General features: G+C 41.4%; 1 protein-coding gene across 16 annotated transcripts in view; it reads left to right on the top strand.

The window, feature by feature from the left end:
- ATXN1 (ataxin 1) overlaps positions 1-22,234 on the top strand; it is a 231,494-nt gene that overhangs the window by 85,082 nt on the left and 124,178 nt on the right. The window contains exon 9 of one of the 16 annotated variants that reach the window (XR_014159337.1): positions 1,576-2,503. The exons of the other annotated variants lie outside the window; for them this stretch is intronic. The gene's annotated coding sequence lies outside the window, so the exon portion shown is untranslated. Of the gene's footprint in view, positions 1-1,575; positions 2,504-22,234 lie in introns of those variants that run through there. 16 annotated transcript variants of the gene reach the window in all.

Below are 22,234 nucleotides of genomic sequence, written 5' to 3'. Positions count from 1 at the left end.
AGGGAGTTTGACATTGCAACTTGGCTTAATCAGCTTCTGGCACCATCCCTGCTTCTTCCTTGCTTCCTAACCACACCAAGAATAGTGGAATAAGTGAATTATGGATCAAGAGAATAGGCTTGTGTAAAACCCAACATGGCGCTTGCTTCCCACACTTCTAGTTTAGCAAACTGAGCAATTGCCTTGTAGCTCTTCCCTAAAAATACATTTTGTTCCTTGGTTGCTTTCCTAAGAGCCAGCTGTTATACTGAACATGCTTTTCTGCAATGAAGCCTATAGCCAAGCCTCAACACATGAAACTCAAAACAATTGCACATTCTTCCCCTTTCTACCCTTGTCTCCATTTTTCTTCCCTTCCTTTGTTTCCCTATGTCATAGTTGCAAGGGATCTGCCCTCTTGCGCACTGCAAAGAGCAATGCTGTGCTATACATTTAATTTTTTAATTTACTACTATTACCTATCGGTACATAAGATACAAGTCTCAAATATAGTACATAAAACTAAATTATTTTAAAAGATATAGGCACCTTTAAAAAAACCCCTCATTAAAAATCACAGTAGGTGTATACTTATATCAGAACCAACACCAAAGTCACAAAATGAGGGAGCAAGCTTTTTGAGTTCTTCAGAATCCTTCAGGCTGGATATTCAACAAGCCTAGGGGTAGTTGAAGCCAGCTATTTCAGGAAATAGGTATTTGGGGCCTTTGCAACCAGAAGTCTTGTATTCTATGCAGAAGTAACATATAAGAATTGTTGAGCTCGAGTTGATTCTTGGTTTAGGGCTGCTTCTAGATTTGGAGGGAGGTTTGGCAAAGTGCTAACTGGTGGCCCACTCAGGGCTTAACTGTTGGTGGCAGCCAACAGCCGTGCTCCTAACAGTGTGGGCAGCTAGGTGAAACTACCATGTAAATTTCCCATACAGCATTGTGGAAGTTTTTTTTTTTTTTTTAAGGAGGCTAGACCCAGCTTACTTGCTGCTGCTCAGAGTTCCAGACTGTGGACAGGAAGGGTGGGCCCTATCAAGGTGGTGGGACCATGGTAGCTCCCCAAAGACAGCAGCTACTGACCCTGGCCCTACTATTGGTGGTAGCTGACTACACAATCTCTAATGGTTTGGAGAACGACGCCAGGGGAGCACTTTGCTTAGCGATGCATCTGTAGAGTACTAGGGTTTCAAGAAAAGTTGGTGGCTTATAACGGCATATTCTTCTGCAATTGTGTGGCTATTGGAATTGTTTTATCAAAATATCAACATCCTTGCAGAATTTCGAGTTGTTTTTGTCAGCTCTGTATTCATATTTTGACTGTGCTCGTACTATTCCCCTCATGACAAAAGGTTTTAAATGACATGGTTAGAACAAAATAAAGTCCTCTTTCTGCACCATGGCTGTGAATGACACTGGAATGTTTGAAATAGTAGCATAATTAGCAGCTACGTGACTCAGACTACATTGTGCTATTTTTGGTTTCGTAATTAAAAAACAGAAAAAGGCAACTCAATATGAATTGTAGTGAAATGCTTCACCTCTTTCACCCTTTCCATCGTCTGTCCTTTTATTTTTATTGCATTAGAAAACTGGGGACCTCTTCATCTTTCTTTGTTACATGGCCTGGTAGGAAACAATTGTTGAAAGATAATGAAGAGAGAAACAAAAACCTTGCAGGCTTTTCCCTTGTTAGAAACACAGTGCCTTGTTACTTTCACACGTGGCAAAATAATAGAAATCACTGCAAGCTATTTTGTTCTGATCACTGCATTTGCTGCTTTTGCTTTAATTTGGCAGAGTGGAGTAGCCATAGAATGAAAACAGGCGTTTGGTTTCAGCACAGCATAGAACTGTTTCTGGGGAATTCCAGCACCAACTTCACTGTTTTGGGGCATTCCAATGAAGTATCTGCCTTGCAAAAATTATTTGCCTTGAAAGAGGTGTGGAGTGGCTCAGTAGTCCTAAATATCAATAGTCTTGGAGAGAAAATTGGGGGCAGGGGGCGGAAACCGGAGCCATTTTTTGTTGTCAGCATTCATTTTCGTGGAGAGTCTCCACTGTTGTAATCTCTGATCCCCTAGCTCCTGTGTTAGATGCAAAGATATGTTTTTAAAATGCCACATTTCAGAGCTGTGTGGTCTGTGACTACCCATAGCTCACCTTTTAACACCTGTACCTAAATGCCATGCTTCAAGAGAGAGGCTGAAATACCGCATGAGACCTGTTTCTACCATGCCTTCATAGTCCTGTGCTAACATTTTTAACTTGGAGAAGTTTTGCTGTGTTTATTCCAAAGAGTCAATGAAATACATTTTGTTGGACTGATGTATTGCTAGTAGGTTTTTGAGTTGTACAGAATGATTCTTAATGGCTCATTGAGAGAGTTTGTGTAGCTCAGAATTGTTTGGCATATCAGTTGACCACCAGTAATTCTTTAGTATATGTCCATAGTCATATATTCCATGAAGTCAAGGTGGCAACACACCTTTTAAATGTGTTGCGATGTCATCTGATTTGAATTATTGCGACATATATTTATATTTGTATAATGCTGGTAGCTACCATTGTTTCATAACAGTAAACTGGCTTGATCCAGTGCATAGGTGCATCTCATATCTACCACCACACATGAGATTCTCCCTCCCCTATTGATCTACTACTGGTATATGTGTCAGGCGTGGGGGCTATATGTATGTATTGCCATACTCTGGCATTGATCAGATCATGTACCCGAGATTTGTAATTAGCACAACCCGTCAAAGTCCTGACTGTATTAATGTCATAAATAGTTGATCACAATTTTAACATTAAAAAAACCAACAACAGATTTGTTAAAGAGCATATATTAACTGATCTTTAGCTGGAATGTTGTTTGGACAGTATACTAACAACCAAACTTAGGCGGTAATTTGGAAACAAACTGTATCACAAAGGAACTTGCCTGGCTAGTTCAACAATAGAATCCTCCATTGGATTTTAACCCAGACTAACCCCACCACCCCAAACTCACAACAGTATTTTTGTTTGTCGTTTTATCTAATATAATGCATTTTTTCCTTATTTTTGTTAATGTATGCAAAGTCACCTCTAATGTATGCATTTTTGCACATATCTTTTGGTTGGAAACATCCAGCATAAAATTTGGTGTGAATTAAAATGAAAACCAAATTGAATACCTCCCTTGTTCCTAGTTAAGAGTGTCTCCAGTGTAAGCAGTATGTGTTATAGGTGGCAGGAAAATGTGCTTTCAGATGTATGCAACATTCTCAGTGGTGCTTGATATGCCTTGGTGAAGCAATTTGTCTTCGCTTATTATCTTATGCACTACCATAAGAATTTCCATCATCCACCAGTGTGTCTTCTTACATTTGACAGGTACAGAAAGATACAACCAGATGTTCTCTCACATCACCATTGATATGTAATATTATGAGTTACACGAATTACACAGGTGTGGTGACATTGTCACGTAATAGTGGCATGTGTCTCATGCAGCTGCAGATTCTCTTCCTGGCCTCTGAAGGTGATAGATAATTGCTCTTGAAGTGTTTACATAATCAGCAAGAAATAATTAAAAAGCTAGCACAGATGCTCTTATTTTACCACATTTGATTCTGAGGTTCTACTAAGGCAACCAGAGTTGTGTTTGTTGTGTGCACATGCATGTATGTTTCTCGGAATCAGCTGTAACTCTTGAATTTTTTCTTAGTATTCAGCCTACATGTAAGTGTAGATGACTTAGAAGTTGAAGTAATGTTTGTCTACTGTGCCTACAACTGCAGAAGGTGAAGTGTTTTGACATACATTCTCCCAAAAACTCTGGAGGGTTTCCAAACATTTCTTTCATCTGTATGTGTCTTTTTAGCAAAGAAACATGAGCAAAGACAATTCAGATTTCTTCTTCCCTCGTTGTTAAGGCTGTTAATTGCCAGGGAACTTTGGCAAAACATTTGCGGTAGAATGGATCTAGTGTCTTGGAGCTGGTTCATCTTGTCACCAACCAAATGTAAGCTTTGTGCTCTGTATAATTATTGACTTATCTGGACTGTCTGTGCAAATGTATGCCCATCATGTTCTGTCCATGTTGTACACTCACATCTCTCCATCCAAAGACAGTGGTGTTTATTTCCAGTCCACACATAAAGATCCCTGTTGCGGGAAAATATGTGCACACATAACATTAAACCATATTTTGGTGCTATGTGAATGAGTCTTCAAGGACACACACTCTGCTTACGTTCCCGAGAGTTTTCCTGGCTATGCTATATAGGTCCAGAGAGCTCGGGTTTCAAGCCCTCTACTTGTGTGACATTGCTGAATGTTCCACATGACACTTTCATAGTCTCTTGACTTTAAAGAGTTAAAGAAGAGTTTTCATTTTGAAAGGGCAACCACCTGGGGAGAGGAAGGAAAGTAGGGAAAGTTTGCCGCTTAACTATTCATCCTAGGAGCAATTGCTACCCAACAGGTAAGATGCCAATTGCATACCTGGTTTGATTATATACTACATAAGCCTATTTGGGTTTTATTGTTGTTGTTTATTGCATAGTTTTACAATTCTAGCAAAGTTGTGCAATGTAAAGCTTGCAATGGTGCATTTCTTGAGAATAAAAATAATTTTGAAAAGGGTGGCATTTTAGTTTGGCTGATGAAGAAATCCTTCTCAGTGACATAGATGGGAAGGGGACAACTTAAACCAGAAAAAAAAAATACTGAATTGGCTCCAGCTTGCTACTGTATAAACACAAGCTTTGCTCATAGTTTGACTGCAGTTAGTTCTAGCCCTAAGAACTAACCATGAGCAAGCTTGCAGTACAATATGCAGTCATTGTAATGTTATGTAGACATGGCTAATGTAATGTGAACCCCTTAAACTTACATAGGAATAATTAGTAATAATTTTTAATTTGACTTAAAGCATTACATTGCTTGACAATGTTTAACAAAATGAACACAGTCCTCTTTGATTTTAATGTTGGCTCAAGATCTTAAGTCGCTGACGGTATACATCTGCAAGAATTAGTGAGCCCTGCAGACAAATATGTTTGGAAGCAAAATATTGTTAAATCATTTCCTCAACTGGCTATCTGCCAAGGTGTTCTGTATCCCTTTCTTGCATTGATAAACATCATAAATACCTAAATGGCTACAAAAGGCTGTTGAGAGCCATTTACTATTTTGGGTGTGTATCATGATAAGCAGTCACAGCAGAAAAACAAAACCATGAACTTGAGACTTTGGAAGGGAAAGCAAAAAGAGAGAGAAGTGTTTGCACATAAGAGAAAATGAATTAGGAAATAGATAATTATAAAGTTTATATGTGCAAGGCCTTTTGGTTTTGGTTTTAACCCCCCCCTTTTTTTTACCGTGATAACTATATTGCATTGTTGGACTATGAATTAGAGCACTCTTAACTCCTAACCCAAAAGTGTGATCTCTCTTCAAGCATTATGTCTTAATAGAGAATGAAAACATGAATGGTGGTTACACATATTGCTCTTTCTGCCAGTGTCCTCTCATGCACTGGTCTCAATGCACTCTGCCCCTGATTTAACTGCATCTCAAGGAGCATTTTACGTATGTTCAAGTGAATACCAGGCTTCCATTCCACAGTTTACATTTGGCTAGGAGTCACATTTTGACAATTCCTGTGATGGGAGACAGTTTTTTGAGGCAGCATTTACTAAGGCCCGTGGGCCGGATCAGGCCCTTTTGCCTTCTGGACCTGGCCCGCGGACGGTCTGGAAATCGCTGCGTGGATTGCAAGCACGCATGTTCTTTCCCTCTCTCACACACAGCAGCGGTGGCTGCGGCACCGCCTCCTCCCTCCCTCCTCCTGGCTTCTGCCTGCCCTGCCTAGAGGAAGAAGGGGGCTGGGCTTTGTTGGTGCCAGCAGCAGCCGTGCTTGAGCAGCCGCCATTTTAAGCAGCCCCTCTTTGGAGCCCTTTCACGCGCCACTCATCGTCCTGACACCGCTGCCAGCTCCTGCCGCTCGCAAGACATAGGTAAGCAGTCACCGGGGCTCGTGGTGCTCTTGCATCATTCCCCCCCAAAAAAATATATAGTCCGACTCCCCACAAGGTCTGCGGGACAGTGGACTGGCCCTCTGCTGAAAAAGTTTGCTGACCCCTGATCTAGTCCAACCCCCTGCAATTCAGCTTTCCCGTTCGGGGATTGAACCTGCAACCTTGGTATTATAAGCACCCCGCTCTAACCAAAAGAAGTAGCTGCACAGGAGCTCTTCTGCTCCTATTTGTTCTGTTGCCATATGTCCTGGCTCTGATTCTACAAGGAAGGATAGATGATGATCGTGAGGTCGGCAGTATAAATGAGTGAAATTGAGGGGCAGTGTTCTAGATTATATTCTATGGTGCATGGTGCTAGGTTAGTTGAGTTTGTGCTTTGTGGCCCCTTATCCCTTTTCTGCTTTGTGGAAGACACAGCTGCAGCAGTTTTGAATACATTGGGTTTGTCAAGCCTGTAAGCAATTTACCCATATTGCAGGAAACGGGGTGAAGGTGACTGTGTGTTTGAATACTCTGCATCTCGGCGTCAATATATTATATTCTGTGGTGCATGGTGGTAGGTATCTTGAGTTTGTGCTTTGTGGCTCCTTATCCCTTTTCTCCTTTTTGGAAGACACAGCTGCAGCCTTTTGAGTATGATATGTTCTTAAGCCTGTAAGCAGTTTACCCATATTGCAGGAATTGGAGTGGAAGTGGCTGTGTGTTTGGATGTTCTGCATGTCTTAGGGTGTGAATTAAAGTGATTGAGTCCTCCCTTGACACGTACCTGGTGAGTCTTCATCTTTGCTTACTTGTGGTGGTTGTGGTGAGGTCCTTCGTCCTTGTAATCTTGGTTGTGGAGCAGAAAGGAATTGAGGCTTCTTGTGGATATTTGTATCTGGCACAATGAAGTCAGAATAGACCAGTAATGTAAAACCATAGTTTGGTGCTACAGTAATAAACAGCAGTGAGTTGTGAGCATGCACAACCACCTCATCCTCTGATGTGGCCACAAAGAGTTTGATAATTTTTGTTTCTGTTTTAGATTAACAAACACTTGCTCTGTCATCCAAACCTGGGAAAACTGCTTAATTGAAACAACCGAACTTTAAACTATAGTTTATGAAGCTGATTCCCCCCCCCCAACCAGTGCCAGATTTAGGTATAAGCTAAACAAGCTATAGCTTAGGGCCCCACTCTCTTGGGGCCTCCCAAAAAATGTAAAGGAAAAAACTGGATGTACATTTCCAAAATATAAGAGAAAAAAATAAATTACCATATAGCATATATTCAACACAAAAAATGACAATTTGTTGTTGACAAAGGACAGCTGGACATTTAAAGGACCCCGTTACCTTCAGTAGTTTAGGGCCTCATCAAACCTAAATCCGGCCCTGCCCCCAACTAACGCTAATTAAGGCTTTGGATAACACATTGAAAGGTGGGTATTAGAAGTAGAAGCTTCCGATAACCACGCCATGGCCACACCATAGTTTAGCATTAAATCTGGCACATCTTAATGTATTCTATCTGTAGGGGAGGATTTGCAACCTCACCTCAAATAACAGCTTCGGATTCTGCTTTAGAGGCAATGTTTGGTAAATGCAAGCCATAGTTTGCCTGACCTGGTCAGAGTGATTGCAAACTGGAAGGCCTTAGGCTTACCACTTTCTCTCAGTTCCTCAATGTGCAATGTACTGACTTACAGGGTCATTGTAAGGATTTCCACTAGATAACTCATGTAAAGCGCTTTGTGCACTTGAAAGTACTACGGAAAAGCTCAGTATCATTAGGAATTATTTCTAATGTAGCTTACAGAATCATTGTGACATCTGTAATAATGCTAATGGCTTACTTTTGAATTGAAAAAACAAGATTCAGATTTAAGGCCAAAAAATAATAATGGATAGGCTTATAATAAAATAGATACCTTGCTGTAAATTCCACTTTGTGGCAACAAATCATCTGAGCTTTGCTTCCTTGGGTAGTGATGTCACCAAAAGTTCTCCAGAGTTTTCATTAACCTAACTTTTCCCTGAGGTTTTCTTGGGATATGTTGCTCTTAAATGTCCTAGAATCTCTTGGGACCAGACACGTTCCTTGTTTTGCTGTACTGCTTTCTCAAGTGGCCGCTCTGTGCCTTCTTGCTTCTTTTGATTTGGTCCGCCTCTTTGTGCTGGCAGGCAATCAAACCAGTGTAATTTACTACAGTTCTGCTCCACCAAATTTTGGAAGAGGGCTGAAAATGTAGTCTGACTTGCCAGAATACAAGGTATATTCCCCTGGTGTTTGTGCCTTTTATAGCTCATCGCTGTCACCCGGTGTACCTTTCGTGGGTTTCTTCAGCTGAGTGAGCAGGCTAGACTGCCTGGGATTCAGATAGCAATGGGTAGATCACATATTACAGGCTGATCATTTGTAGATAGAGAATGCAAGAATAACCTTGCCTATAAAATACTCAGCTTTTCTTTGTGCATTTGGAAAGTGTTTGTAAGGGAGATGGCTAGCAAAAGACAAAACTGAATGTCTTTGGACTAAAGAGGAGATGCACAGAATAATAATAATCCTGCAAACGGGTGTTTTTTTTATGAAAACAAAGACCACCACAGCCAACCACAAATGAATAAGCACACCCTAGGCCTACCCCAACCTCTCTCACCACCAAAGGAACACAAGTGAACAGCAGAGAACCTGCACAAGCAACACTGATCAGACTATCACAAAGATAGAATTACAGAAATATTTTACCTCTCTTTTTTGTGTGTAAGGAAAGGCTGGTTGGAACTGTACCCTGAATGCCCCAGAGATGGCCAGCACTGTCACTGATAATCAGACAATAGTCATTGGAAATACCTCCTGATGTATTTTATCACAGAAAAGATTAAATGAATCAAACTTTGTAAAATAGAAGAGTAAACTAGCTCATATGTGAGATATGAGGGAAATAAGGTAAATATGTAGACTTTATGAGCAGATGATATGTAATACACAATAGCAGGCGGTTTGGGGAGCCAGTGTGGCACAGTTAACAGAGTGTTGGCTTTGGACTGATTTCAAGAATTCATATGATGGTGTTTGGGACTGGACCTGCCATGGTATGGGCCTCTGGATCCCCTCCTACATAGATGTCTACAGACATAACTTTCACTCACTCTTACTCCCTTTTTCTCTGCGCGCGCGCGCGCACACACACACACACACACACACACACACACACACGTGTCAACTGGAAAGCAGGGAAAGGGCCTGTGAGCTATAAGGAAGTCACCCTCTGGCTACATGCAGGTCTCAGGTGGTTGATATGCACTGTATGTGGACTTGGATAAGTCATTATCTCTCAACGGAGCCTAACTTTCAGGGGTGTTATGAGGATACATGCCACTGACCTCCTTGGAAGAAGGACAAGTTGCACATCTGATAAACAAATGTACATATAGAGAAAGGGAGAACTATTTTCTGGTTAAAGTAGCTATGACTTGGAGGATGTTACATTATCAGTGCACATGGCTTAAATTATTTTAATATTTTCAGTCTGTTACAGGTTGTTTTCATGGGTTGCTTATACCCGAGTAAGCAAATCGGCACAATCTCGGTAACATATTATTGATTTTAATTGCATTTTACTGTACTGAGGTTTGATATTTATGTTTTAATGTGATATTTCACATAACAGAAATATAATAAAAGTATGCTTCTGTATAAATAATAAACCTATACAGAGACTCATATTTTATGCAAAGCATGCAAATTTGTTATGTAAAGGCATTGCATAATTCTTACTCCAGTATGACTTTTATGCACCCTTTTCTTCCTTACCTCATTTGTGAAAACGGCAGATGAACTGGGCTGTAGTAGTAGTAGTAGTAGTAGTAGTAGTAGTAGTAGTAATAATAATAATAATAATAATAAATTTTATTTATATCCCGCCCTCCCCAGCCGAAGCCAGGCTCAGGGCGGCTAACAACAATCAAATAATCAAACAATCAAATAATCCAACATTCTAAAAACATTTCATTATAAAAATTAATTAAAATCAAATTGATGGCAACCGTTAAGCAAAATTCTGTGCAGGTTGCCAGAGGAGGGAGTCAGGCTGCGCCCTGACCAAAGGCCTGGTGGAACAACTCTGTCTTGCAGGCCCTGCGGAAAGATGTCAGGTCCCGCAGGGCCCTAGTCTCTTGTGACAGAGCGTTCCACCAGGTTGGAGCCGCAGCCGAGAAAGCCCTGGCTCTAGTTGAGGCCAGCCTAACGTGGCCTGGGACCTTCAGGATGTTTTTATTTGCAGACCGTAGGTTCCTCTGTGGGGCATACCAGGAGAGGCGGTCTCGTAGGTATGAGGACCGCCATGTTGAACTGAACTGTACCATTTTGAACTGAATGCAGTATCTCCTGACCAGTGCATTATAGCCCTCTTTACTGCTTTCAAATGCAGATCCCCCCATTCCAGTTCATTCAGCTTTGTAGGATGGATGAGAGGAATGCAAGAGCCCAAGTAACCTGTATCATACCCATTTGGTTAATACCCACAGCTCATTTTTCATTATTAAATATGATAGTGTTTCAATTCAAAGTTATCCTATCTATGGTTTGTACCCACATTTAATGGCCCATCTAGACACAATTATCCTTCTCCGTTGAATATCTTACTGGAATCTTTAATTCCAACTCAAGTATATTACTCAGTGAGTGGAATTGGCTCTTGCAATAACTAGTAGCCTGAATTGGCAGCAAATTACATTTATACCAAAATGATGGTTTTACATGGGATTCTTACTACGCATCTGAATTATCCTGCTTAGAGTTATAATTGAGGCTGTCATGCTATGGCATAATTGCATAGCAGTAGCATTGAACAATGTTTTAAGAGTACGTGGACAGAATGTGTTGTGATTTCAGAATAAGGGCATGCAATTCTTTGACAGACTAATTTGATTTTTTCATAGTATCTAGTGGCTTTAAATTTTCAGAGTAAATATTATACTGCCTTTGCTTGGAGTTAACAGTGTGATAGGAGTTGTGTCTTACACAAATATTTATCTATGATATATCAGAACCTGCATTATCAGAGGCTGATTATATAGGTGCCTGTCACAAAGGGGTCTATAATACGAAATTATGTAAGGGCCTGGTTATTCCAGTGTTCAGTCCTCATGGTCATTCGACTGAATGAAATCGCTAAAGGGTAGCCCATTCGAACCACAGTTGTGTGCTTCTTGGACCCACTGGTTTCAGTGGAAAACACCCATTAACACCAGTGGAACTTTGGCTGAATTGTGTCCTCATGCATGCTTCATAACTCAGTTCTCAGAACACGGGATTAGGGAATCATTTATGCCCTTCTTGGAAGATTTCTTTACTAGGTAGGCAAAGATCTAGCTACATATTACCTACTTTGCATGATTTCCATTTGCATTGCTCACAAAGTTCTGCCTTGCATTGTATTCATGAGTTCCTGTATCAAAAGGAACATTTATTTTTTCTGTGTCTTCAGCCTTTTCCTACACAATGCATGGGTGTGGTTTGCTTGCCAGGCTTTGGATGGCTTTAAAAGGATTTTTGTGCATGCCTATGTGCTACTGAAGGGACACGGGTGGCGCTGTGGGTTAAACCACAGAGCCTAGGACTTGCCGATCAGAAGGTTGGCGGTTCGAATCCCCGCGACGGGATGAGCTCCCGTTGCTCGGTCCCTGCTCCTGCCAACCTAGCAGTTCAAAAGCACGTCAAAGTGCAAGTAGATAAACCACCAGCGGGAAGGTTAACGGTGTTTCCGTGCGCTGCTCTGGTTCGCCAGATGCGGCTTAGTCATACTGGCCACATGACCTGGAAGCTGTATGCCGGCTCCCTTGGCCAATAAAGCAAGATGAGCACCGTAATCCCAGAGTCAGCCACGACTGGACCTAATGTTCAGGGGTCCCTTTACCTTTACGTGCTACTGTAATTGTTCGAGGGACCATTGAACAAACAACAGGCAGAGAGAAAAGTCATGAACAAGCTAGGAAATAGGCCTGCCATGCCACCTAGCATTTGTTTGGTCACCTGTGGCAAGGAACAGCCAGCTCTAGGTTGCCAGACACCTCCCCACTGATGCAGGGGTGGCGCCTCATGCAGGGCTACCATAGAACAACACTGTGTTTACACAGGAGTGACTTGGGATGACTGCATTTCAGAATTGTCATGGTACAATCCTCTGCATGTTTGCTTGGAGGTGTGTCCCGCTGTGGTCATTGGGCTTATTCCAGAAATGTGTACAGGATTACAGTCTCATTCTTTTGACTAGCCTTAGAGCTACTTCCTCTTAAGAACAAGCTGTGTGTGCCCTGCCTTATAGCTGGCTCACTCCCCTTCCTAGTTCAAGGAACACCCTTCCACAGCCTATTGCCCTTCAGCTATGCTGATGTAGTCCAAAACATCTGGAGGGGGCACTAAATTGAACAAGGTTGTTGTAGCGATTGTCTTAAGTGGGCTCTACTCTTGTTGTTGGTCCTGGTCAGGCTCACAGAATGTCGCCGCGGCAGCAATTTCCTATTGGTGGAAAGGGTATGTGTGTGTGGTCATGTATATCTAATACAGGTGACTTGCATGGACACACAGGAAGGCAGTAGATTTAGTGTGTGAATCTTATACTAAGTGGATACTGGACAAAATTGTCAGATTTCCATTAAGGCTAGTAATATCCACAAAGTGTGGTGGAGGGTTTGTGTGTTTTAAACCAACATATCTTTTATAAATGCCTACTGAATTATGGAGTAACATTCCTGAACCATGCAGGAAAATAAATAGTTCAATTCACAAAATAATAGGAATGGAAAAATGCAAATAGACAAGAATACAATTGACCACAAGCACTAATTACAACTGCAGTAGTTGTCAGATGTACGCTTTCAGAAGCTCATTGTTTTTTAGCCATTGTATTCCCTCCGCTCCGCTCCCCTTTTCTGTATTTTTAGACATAATCCATTAATACCTTTAGTCATATTCTCTCCTATTCTTTTTACTACACAGGGAATATATATTTAACATTTTTAAAATGCATATTCCATACCAGCAGTAGAATGAGCCATTACTGCCATGCAGTTCTAGGCCTGAATTTTTCTCCCTCTGTTTTTGAGCAATAGCTGAAGAATTGACAATGCTTCACACTACAATAAGCACCAATTGCTTTGTGTGGTACCATTGCTTTAGTTAGACTCAGTTGGAATAAGCACTCAGTGCAGCAAGCCTGCAACTGTGAAGGCAATAGGTTGATGACTGAACATGATTTATACAGTCCTCTGGGTTATGTTATCTTCTAAGTGCATGTGACATTATGCCATTCCTAATGGTATCTAATGACCTTGCGCTCTGTACACTCTTTGCCTTGTAATCTGAATTCGTTTGTCATTTTGTAGGCTTCTGAATTTACAGGAATGTCATTCACAACAAAAATAACACAAATATTGTGGATGCCTGGGAAGTTTCTGCTTTATATTTAAACCAACCCCCCCTACATTTTTTAAAGAGGAGGAGGATTTGATTTAATATTGACAAAGAGTAGTGGAGCTTGTAATCTTAAAGGTATATGTCTGGGTGCAGAGAAAGCAAAATTCTCCAAGCAACCAGATGATTTTAAGGGGTGGTTTTTGTCCAAGTCTTAACACCTCTTCTGTCAACAAACACAATACAGTACCTGGGAGAGAAACTGCCGTAGGGGTGGAGAGTGTGAACTGCCAACGTCAATGCAATGCAGTGAACTTCTAGATTACACTGGTGTTACTGAAAAGTTCCACCTGTGTTGCAGACAGGTATGTGGGAGCAAATATTTAAGACTGGAGTGCTAGTTCTGAAACCTCGTTACTATGAACCCAAGCGTGACAAAGCCGCAAGTGACAGATTGCTGGGTACTTAGGTGCCAGTCGTATATACCCAGTGGAACTCCTTGGGACTTACTTCTGAGTAGATGCATACAGGGTTATACCGTTGATGTGCCTACTGCTAGCTGAGCAGTTTGCAGGCTGCAGTTCAGCTGCTTATTAAGAATGTCCTTATTTCTGAATCTTGAATGACCTACTTTCCAATATAACTTAAGCTGATTTTACAACCTGCTCCTAGATGGCGTTGGCTTATACCCAAATTCTTCTGTGTAAAGCTAAGAATGTCTGTATGGTATTCTGGTTGGCCACTAGGATAGCTGCCAGTGTAATCTAGAAATAAACATTGTAAAGGGGGAGTGGGAGGGAGAGCAGGAAATCGCAACCCCTTCTCTTTTTCTCTTCATTTAGTCATTGCCTCCACAGCTGTACATACCAAGTCCCAGCACCACTGCCCTTCATGGAAAAGGCCTGAATGCCAATAAAAGCAGACTCTGAAGTTGCAATTATGGACTGGCCAGGGTTAAGGGTGACTGGGAGTCCTTTGAAGGGTCAGGTCTATAGGCTTCTTTGGGCTGGATGTGACCCAGAGGCCATTAGCTGCTGACCTCTTAACTGTAACATCAGTAGATAAAAGGCTTTATCTTGCATCTTATGAACTAAAGAAGAGCAGGACTGTACATCATGTTAGGGTACTTCATTATTTCTATGGCCATTCCTTGTACTAATATTTGCATTTGCATTTCTGCTATTTATAAACAGATTCCTCGTATTTATATGCCAGAAATAGCTACAATTTGGCTGAGCTCCAGTGTCCCTAGAGCTAGAGAAGCAGCATGGGGGTTTTCTCCATATTGAATGATAGACTACTCCCAGGGGACAGGAACCCCCAAAACTTCTACATCCATATTCCTGATACAGAAACTAAAGGAAGAGATGTGGGCTTGTGCTGCTTATCTTACAGCTTCTGGCTATAAGGCTTCTCCATGTTCTTGCAGGTGAGGGTTAGAATGGAGTTAATCATATGAATGCCTCTCATGGGATGACTACATACCGTCTGAAAGCTGTGCGGTTGTAGCTTCCAGCCTAATAGTCTTTAGTTTGCTTATTCCCCTGCTCCCTTTGTAACACAGCCTAGAACCAATATGCCCTCTTGGATGCAATAAAGTACCCACTGAATATGCCTTAAATAATGCTAATTGTTTCCCCTGTTCTCCTCCCTTTTAATGAACTCTGTGCACAGTATCTGCAGGCCAAATGTACCCTTTGAACTTGAAAGAGAGGTAGTATAAAAAAGGAAACCACCTCCCTTCCGATATCTTGACAAAGCAGTTTCTAAATAATTACAGTCCTTGTGATGTCCAGAACAAGTTTAACAATGAAGCACATTGGTGACTTTGCCTATATTTCCTGATACCTTTTGGGACGTTTGTAGTTTACAAAGTTACACTCCACTTAATTCTTTTCTTTCCATTTGCCTGGCATAATTCTTTTAGCGAGTTAGGAAAAGGAATTTTTCCTGCTGTCGGAGGTGTTCATAACCTCTAATTTGCTTGCCACGCCTTTTGCAAAGAACAGCAAGAGCTCAAGCAGATGGCAAGGAGCCACAGAACTGTCAGGCACTTTGTTGCAGAGGAATGTTGAGCGTTGCCTCCTGTGTCTCACTGCATTTGATGGATATAAGACAAGAGTAAGCTGTTTTGCAAATAAGCCAAACACTCCATAGCCATCCGCTCAAGCAGCATTCTGAAAAGCTGGACTGCCAACAAGGCATAAAGACTTACCAAAATGGGAAAGGTAGTCTTTGTATGGGCAAATGAAAGGCGAGGAGATATTCTCTCACTCATTTGCAGGCGGTCTGGTAGATAAGGAAACATTTAAGACCCAAACAGCAAGTTGCTGCTCTTCAGCTTGTTAATTACAACATTCAGTTCACTTTCTGTTTGTCTTGCAGTAGGGAATGACACCTTTAGATTTATTATTGCGTGGGCCCTGTGTTACTATTAAATAGCTTCCCTTTTTCAAAAATAATGAGTGCATGAAGCATGTGAATACCTTTTCCCCAAAACTTCAGAGAGGTGCATCACGTGTTCCTGACCTTATTTCTCAAAGGAATTTTAAACAGGGGGAAATAGGAGTACTAATTAGTGCCTCATTAAATACTTTTAGTCAAGTATGGTAATTTTCTTGAAAAGATAATGTAGTAGGTGAATAAAAGTATACTCCATTAAATAGTGAATGTATACTCTCTTTTTTAGCCATCAAGGTTTATCTTACATTTGTGTGTGAGAGAGAGTTAATGTTCTTATAGAATAGCATACTTAATCTAAAGCAGCGCTCTGAAGCTGTTTCTGTTTTAGCTGATTTGACAGAAGGCAAACACATTCACTGTTTCTATTGCTGGTTTATAATGCTGGCCCTATGTTAGTTTTTCTGTAGTTCCTGTTCTCAGTACATGGTACACTTGGTATAACATCTCTTATGTATGTAGAAGTGCTTAGCTGCAACCAGTCCTATGATACTAATATATTAAGTAGAATTCTTGAAGACCATATGGTGCAATTAAAAAATAATAATAGTGGACCACATAATTGCATATGCCCTCCACTATTTTCTGTTTCCAGATACTGGCAGAATCACAAGTATAAATGTTTTGGGCAGTTTGGGACACTGCCAGTTACTTAATTTTTATATTTGTATCCCACTCTTTCTCCAAATCGTTCATTGTTATCATGTATTTTTCCGCCCACTTTCCTCCAAGGAGCTGAAGGTGGCATACAGGGTTCTCACCCTCCCCAGTTTATCCTCACAAGAATGCTGTGAGGTAGGTTAGCCTGAGAGGCCGTGAATGGCCCAAGGTCACCCAGTGAGCTTCATGGCTGAGTAGGGATTTGAACCCTGATCTTTGAGATGCTAGTCCAGCACTCTAACAATTACACCACACTGGCTCTAACACAGTTCAAAACTGCATGTATTGGGTAATCATATTCCACAACAACCAGGTGATACAGGTCTGGTTGGGAGAGTCTAAAGACTACCAAATTAACTTGCTGATCGTAATATTTTCAAACTTACTATTCAGCCCAGTACCTCTTATGCTGGCTCTGATGAATGAAACCCACAAACCACAATGAAACGACGGCAATTTCTGTCCTGTGATCCCTAATACTCTAAGCAGCAGGTAGGATAGCAACACAAGTGGCACGGTCGAAGTTTGGGATATTTGCTCCCAATTTTTCACAACTTGATACTATGGGGTATGCTGTTGCTATTCTGTGCTTTTCCAACTTCTTTGCTGAATCATAAAACAGGCAAACCCACACCACATTTGCTGCTTCACTGAAGCAAGAGAGAAGCATTATTTTTGAAGAAGACATACTGATTGTAAATTTGTACAGGCTGGAAGGGCAGTTGGAAAGGTGTGGCAGTAGCAATAACTGATGAGAACTCAAACTGGCAATTTTCCCTCGATAAAAAAATCTTTTGTTGCAAAGAGCACTGCTTAAACTGTTGAACAGTTGTGCTAACTGAAAAGGGCTGTGCTGTATAATAGAAACCATTTAGTATTCTGATAAAGTCAGTTTGGGTCCAGCTCTTTGTTTTGTGAGGCCTTTTTAATTTCCTGCACTAAAATGCTCTCATGGTAACAGTGGGCAGACCAGGTTCAGCCTTAAGTTCTGCAGAGTGCCCAGCAAAATATCCCTTATTCTTCTCTTCATTGATAAAGCTTCACAAAGAGGAATTTAGAAGGAAGCAAACATGGGAGACTGTGCAAACTGCAGTCTTGTAGCTCAATGAGAAACGAATTCCCTAGGAATTATATTGCATCTGTGGAGACAACAACTGGATTAAGCTTAAGGAAATTTCGTGATTATTTGGTGAATGTATAAATAGTTGTGTGACAAACCAGAATGAAAATACAAAACGTGACTTGAAATGAGATGGCAGGCCATGGTTTGTGATCAATGGTGAGGCATGATATCTAAAGTAGCAAATCCTAGTTATGGCCATTGCTCTAGCCTCAGAGGCTGCTGCATAATGGAGATGGAAGTCAGTTTATGAAGTGGAATGCATAGAGGACAAAAAACTAAAACAGGCAAGCTCTAAACCATGGTTTGGGTTATAAATTGTGTTCTGGTATGATATCTGAATTAAGCTGCTGTCTTGAATGTCATTTTCACATAGGCATTTAGCAGGGGCCCTTTCATTGTCAGTGTAGCAAATATTTTATCCATTGTTGGTTTCCTGAATGTTCTCTGGAAAAGGATGTTGAAGAATCTATCTTTCCCCCCTTCCTATGGATGCATGCTATTTGACTTCAGGAATTTCAGATGACGGCAGAAACTGGAAGGATGCAAACAAAAGTGTTTACTCTAAACAGTGGTGAAGAACCTGTGGCCCTCATGCATTTTGTTGCTCTGGTGCACTTACACAAATGGTATGTTGCATAGGCAGGTAATGCACACTTATTCTTAGATGTTGGAAATGAGATTGGAAAAGGACAATATTAAATTGGTGAATATTCACCCATTAGTTGGTCCTAATGGAAATGGTTGCTAAATATTTCTGCAGCTTACATTTCCCTTCTCACAAATGCTGTGCCCTGTAACTAATCTTAAACCACACTTTCCCCCTCTGTTTCATCCAGACTTTTTCTCTTGCTGTTGGTGAGTGATAAGAAGGTAGGTAGGTAATCTAGCATGAGCTAAGAATGGGAGCTGCCTCCATAGCTGGAGGGAGAACAAAACATCTATCAGAAAAGTCTCCTTAGGACTGAGGTAGGGAACTTTTTTCAGCCTTCGAGTTGTATTCCTTTATGAGCCAGGATTGGGACAAGCTGAGCAGGGGCCCCGAGCAACTTCCAGGGTGAATCTCTCTTCTCCCCACATGTCCTTCCTATTAAAGGGGGGTGCGCCCCATTTATGCAATTTCACTTATGCGCACAGGGACCTGGAACATAATCTCTGCATATGGAGAAAGCAATTTTGGGAAAACAATTCAGGAGCAAAAGGCAGACAGACCTGAAGATGGGTAGTACATTAGTTTAGATTATTTTGGTTTGTTCACTGGTGTATTTAGAAATTACACATACATTCCATATTACATTGTCAACTGTTCATCTCTCAGTGATTTTATATGGTGCCTTTGTGTGATCCCAAGAATAGGAAAGGAAAAAATAGAAATAGATGACGCTGTGGGTTATGCCGATCAGAAGGTCGGCGGTTCGAATCCCCGTGATGGGGTGAGCTCCTGTTGCTCAGTCCCTGCTCCTGCCTAGCAGTTCGAAAACACATCAAAGTGCAAGTAGATAAATAGGAACCACTCCGGTGGGAAGGTAAACGACGTTTCCGTGTGCTGCTCTGGTTCGCCAGAAGTGGCTTAGTCATGCTGGCCACATGACCCGGAAGCTGTATGCCGGCTCCCTCAGCCAGTAAAGCGAGATGAGCGCCGCAACCCCAGTCGGTCATAACTGGACCTAACGGTCAGGGGTCCCTTTATCTTTTATCCAAAAATATTTCTGCTGTGGGGGGGGGAATAGTGTTCTGTTTCTTAAAAGAAAATAATATGAATGTGGAACCTTAATTAAGTTCGCTATAGGAATGACTTGTGAAGCGTGTACCAGCTGTTTCCACATTTTGTTACCGTATTTTTCGCCCTATAGGACACACTTTTTCCCCTCCAAAAATGAAGGGGAAATGTGCGTGCGTCCTATGGGGCGAATGCAGGCTTTCGCTGAAGCCTGGAGAGCGAGAGGCGTCGGTGCGCACTGACCCCTCTCGCTCTCCAGGCTTCAGGAAGCTATCCACAAGCTCGGGCTTCCCCTGCCCCCAGCTCCGCAAGCAAGCTCCGGGAGCGATGGCGAGGTTGCGCAACCTGGCTAAAAACGAAGCCAGGACAGCGAGCGGGATCCATCCCGCTTGCTGCCATGGCTTCTTTGCTCTTTGGGGCTCGGGGGAGGGGATTTTTTTTCTTTAACCCCCCCCCCCAAATAAGTGCGCCCTATGGGCTGGTGCGCCCTATAGGACGAAAAATACGGTACTTCCAGGTTCCTTGGCATTTTGGAGAAAATGCAACCTGACCCACATGTCTGGCCCATTTCTTCTTAAACTTTATCCCTTTTAGATTCTACTGGTAATAATGAAATGCTATCGAGTCTCTGTTGGTTCAGTAATGCTTTCCAAGGTGTATGTTTGCTTGTAACTTTTCATCAGAGGCTTGTAAATAGCAATGTGCTCGTTGCCTGTGGTAAATAATTGTCTAAAAGTTGACTAGGCAAGTAAGCTTTTAAAAAAAATTATTGGAGAGGCAGGCACAAATGTGGAAACTAGTGCAGACTAGTGCAATTTTTTGTGGGATAGTAATGATAGTTGCCATATTTGTAAGTATATCTTGTGTAGTTCTAGAAAATGCCTGAACTAAAAGCACTGATGGAGACTGGCTAAATTCATTTACATATCTCTTCATAATATGTTTGCCTTGTCAGCCATGTAGTTCTTAACAGAAGAATAATACTTTAAAAGACATATTCATCCTGGTGAATTTTGAGATTATTAACTGTAATAGGGTTTTTTTTTTAGTCTATTTGTTGCTGTTTTCTCCAGTGTTTGAACTCAGATGCACTCCCTATCTTCTCATTGCTCACTTAGTACTCTGATAGAGCTAATTCCAGGATAACAATACCCTTTACAGACTTAAACTGTAGCTATTTTAATTCTAAAGTGCCACAAAGCCCTTTACTAGCTTTGGCTATGAGCCTGCTGGGAGTGGTGTGAGATTCATTGGCATTTCAATTGAAGGAGGATTAAAGTGTTTCCCGCAGGATCTGGACCTTAACTGATTTAAAACTGGCAATGCAGTATGGTAGGCAAAGCTCTGTGTTTGAGAGTGTTTGTACCCTTGGAATATGAAACATGCAGAGTATTGATGTAGAGTTGATTGAAAGGAAAAAATGGTGAGAACCACAAAGAACAGCTGGTAGAAATGAAAAGTTGGTAAATATGTTGTTCCATTTGGCAGGCAAGGTATCATTCCCTAAAGAATCCATAGCTTCAATCCAAAAAGCACATTTAGTTGTACACATGTGCACCAGGATTTGCTCCTCTAGTAGCTCCTTGCTGTGACACAAAAGCCACAGCTAAGGCTTCCTTGAGCCTAGAGGCATTTGTTGGGTGGTTGCTTGACCCAACTCTGCTGATTTATTTATTTATTATTTGTAAGAACATTTCTATACTCCCATATTATCAAGGCAGTGAACACTATAAACCATAATTTGAAACAACAACAGATAATAATTAAGGTGACTGGGTCATCAAACGTTAGCTGCAAAGGCTTTACAGCAGAGCTTTCCAAACTGTGTGTCACGACACTCTGGTGTGTCAGCTGCAGTGTGTAGGTGTATCGCACAAACACTCCCTGTGCTCCTCCCGGGGTTGGAAAGGGGTTAGTTAACCTCTGGTTTGCTAGTAAAACTGAATTACTGTGTCACAAATGATGTATGTCTAAAAAGTGTGTCACCAACATGAAAAGTTTGGAAAGCTCTGCCTTACAGTTTGACTTTCTGGGTTGGAGCACACATGTATTGAGTATATGTGGATGTGTAAAGGATGTGCATTGATCCTTCCAGTTCTTGCACCTCTTGCGAAAAGTTGCTAGAATGTGTTAATGTGATGTTAGCTATTCCACATGAACAGTCAACAGTGGCTTGGTCCAATAGTTTCTCATGTTATAATGTTTGTGCATACTATTGTATTCCATTATTGCCACATCTAAAATGTTGGTGAGAGTGTTTCAGATCCTTGTAAATTTTGTGATTTGGTTAACATCTGGCCTTAAATAAACAAGGCTAGTCTTTCATGAATTGCTTTATGGTATGAGGATCTGCTTGATAAGTTGTCTCGTGGTTCTTTCTGACTCATCTCTTTTGTCTGGGAAATGAAGTTTGGGAGTTGGCTGTTTCATCACTTTCAGATCAAGTATGAAAGAGTTATTCTCACCACCCCTTATTGGTGTAGAACCATATGCATCCTATAGAGGTGGCAGCTAGCCTGGGGAAAAGAAGAATTCTTACCAGACAAGCTGAGTTGTTTTGTTTCCAGGGAGTGAAGAGGTGAATTCTAACTTTCCAGCATTGCTTTTAATTGTCTCACCACAAAACACTGTGGATACCGTGCTCAAAATGGACATATTTTCCTTCCAACTTTCCTTGACTTGGGCACCAGAGTAGTGTAATGGTTAGAGAGTTGGACTAGTAGGACCTGACAAACTAGGGTACAAATTACCACTGAGTTCTGAAGCCCACAGGGTGACTTTGGATCATCGTGTCTCAGCCTAATCGGCTTCACAGGGTAGTTGTACGGGGAGTCACATAATTGCCATCCTGAGCTTCTTAAAG

Source organism: Podarcis erhardii, assembly GCF_964252035.2.
Source record: "Podarcis erhardii genome assembly, chromosome: 8".
NCBI lineage: Eukaryota > Metazoa > Chordata > Lepidosauria > Squamata > Lacertidae > Podarcis > Podarcis erhardii.
Note: the sequence above shows the minus strand (reverse complement) of the source record. Positions and strands in the feature narration are given on the sequence as shown.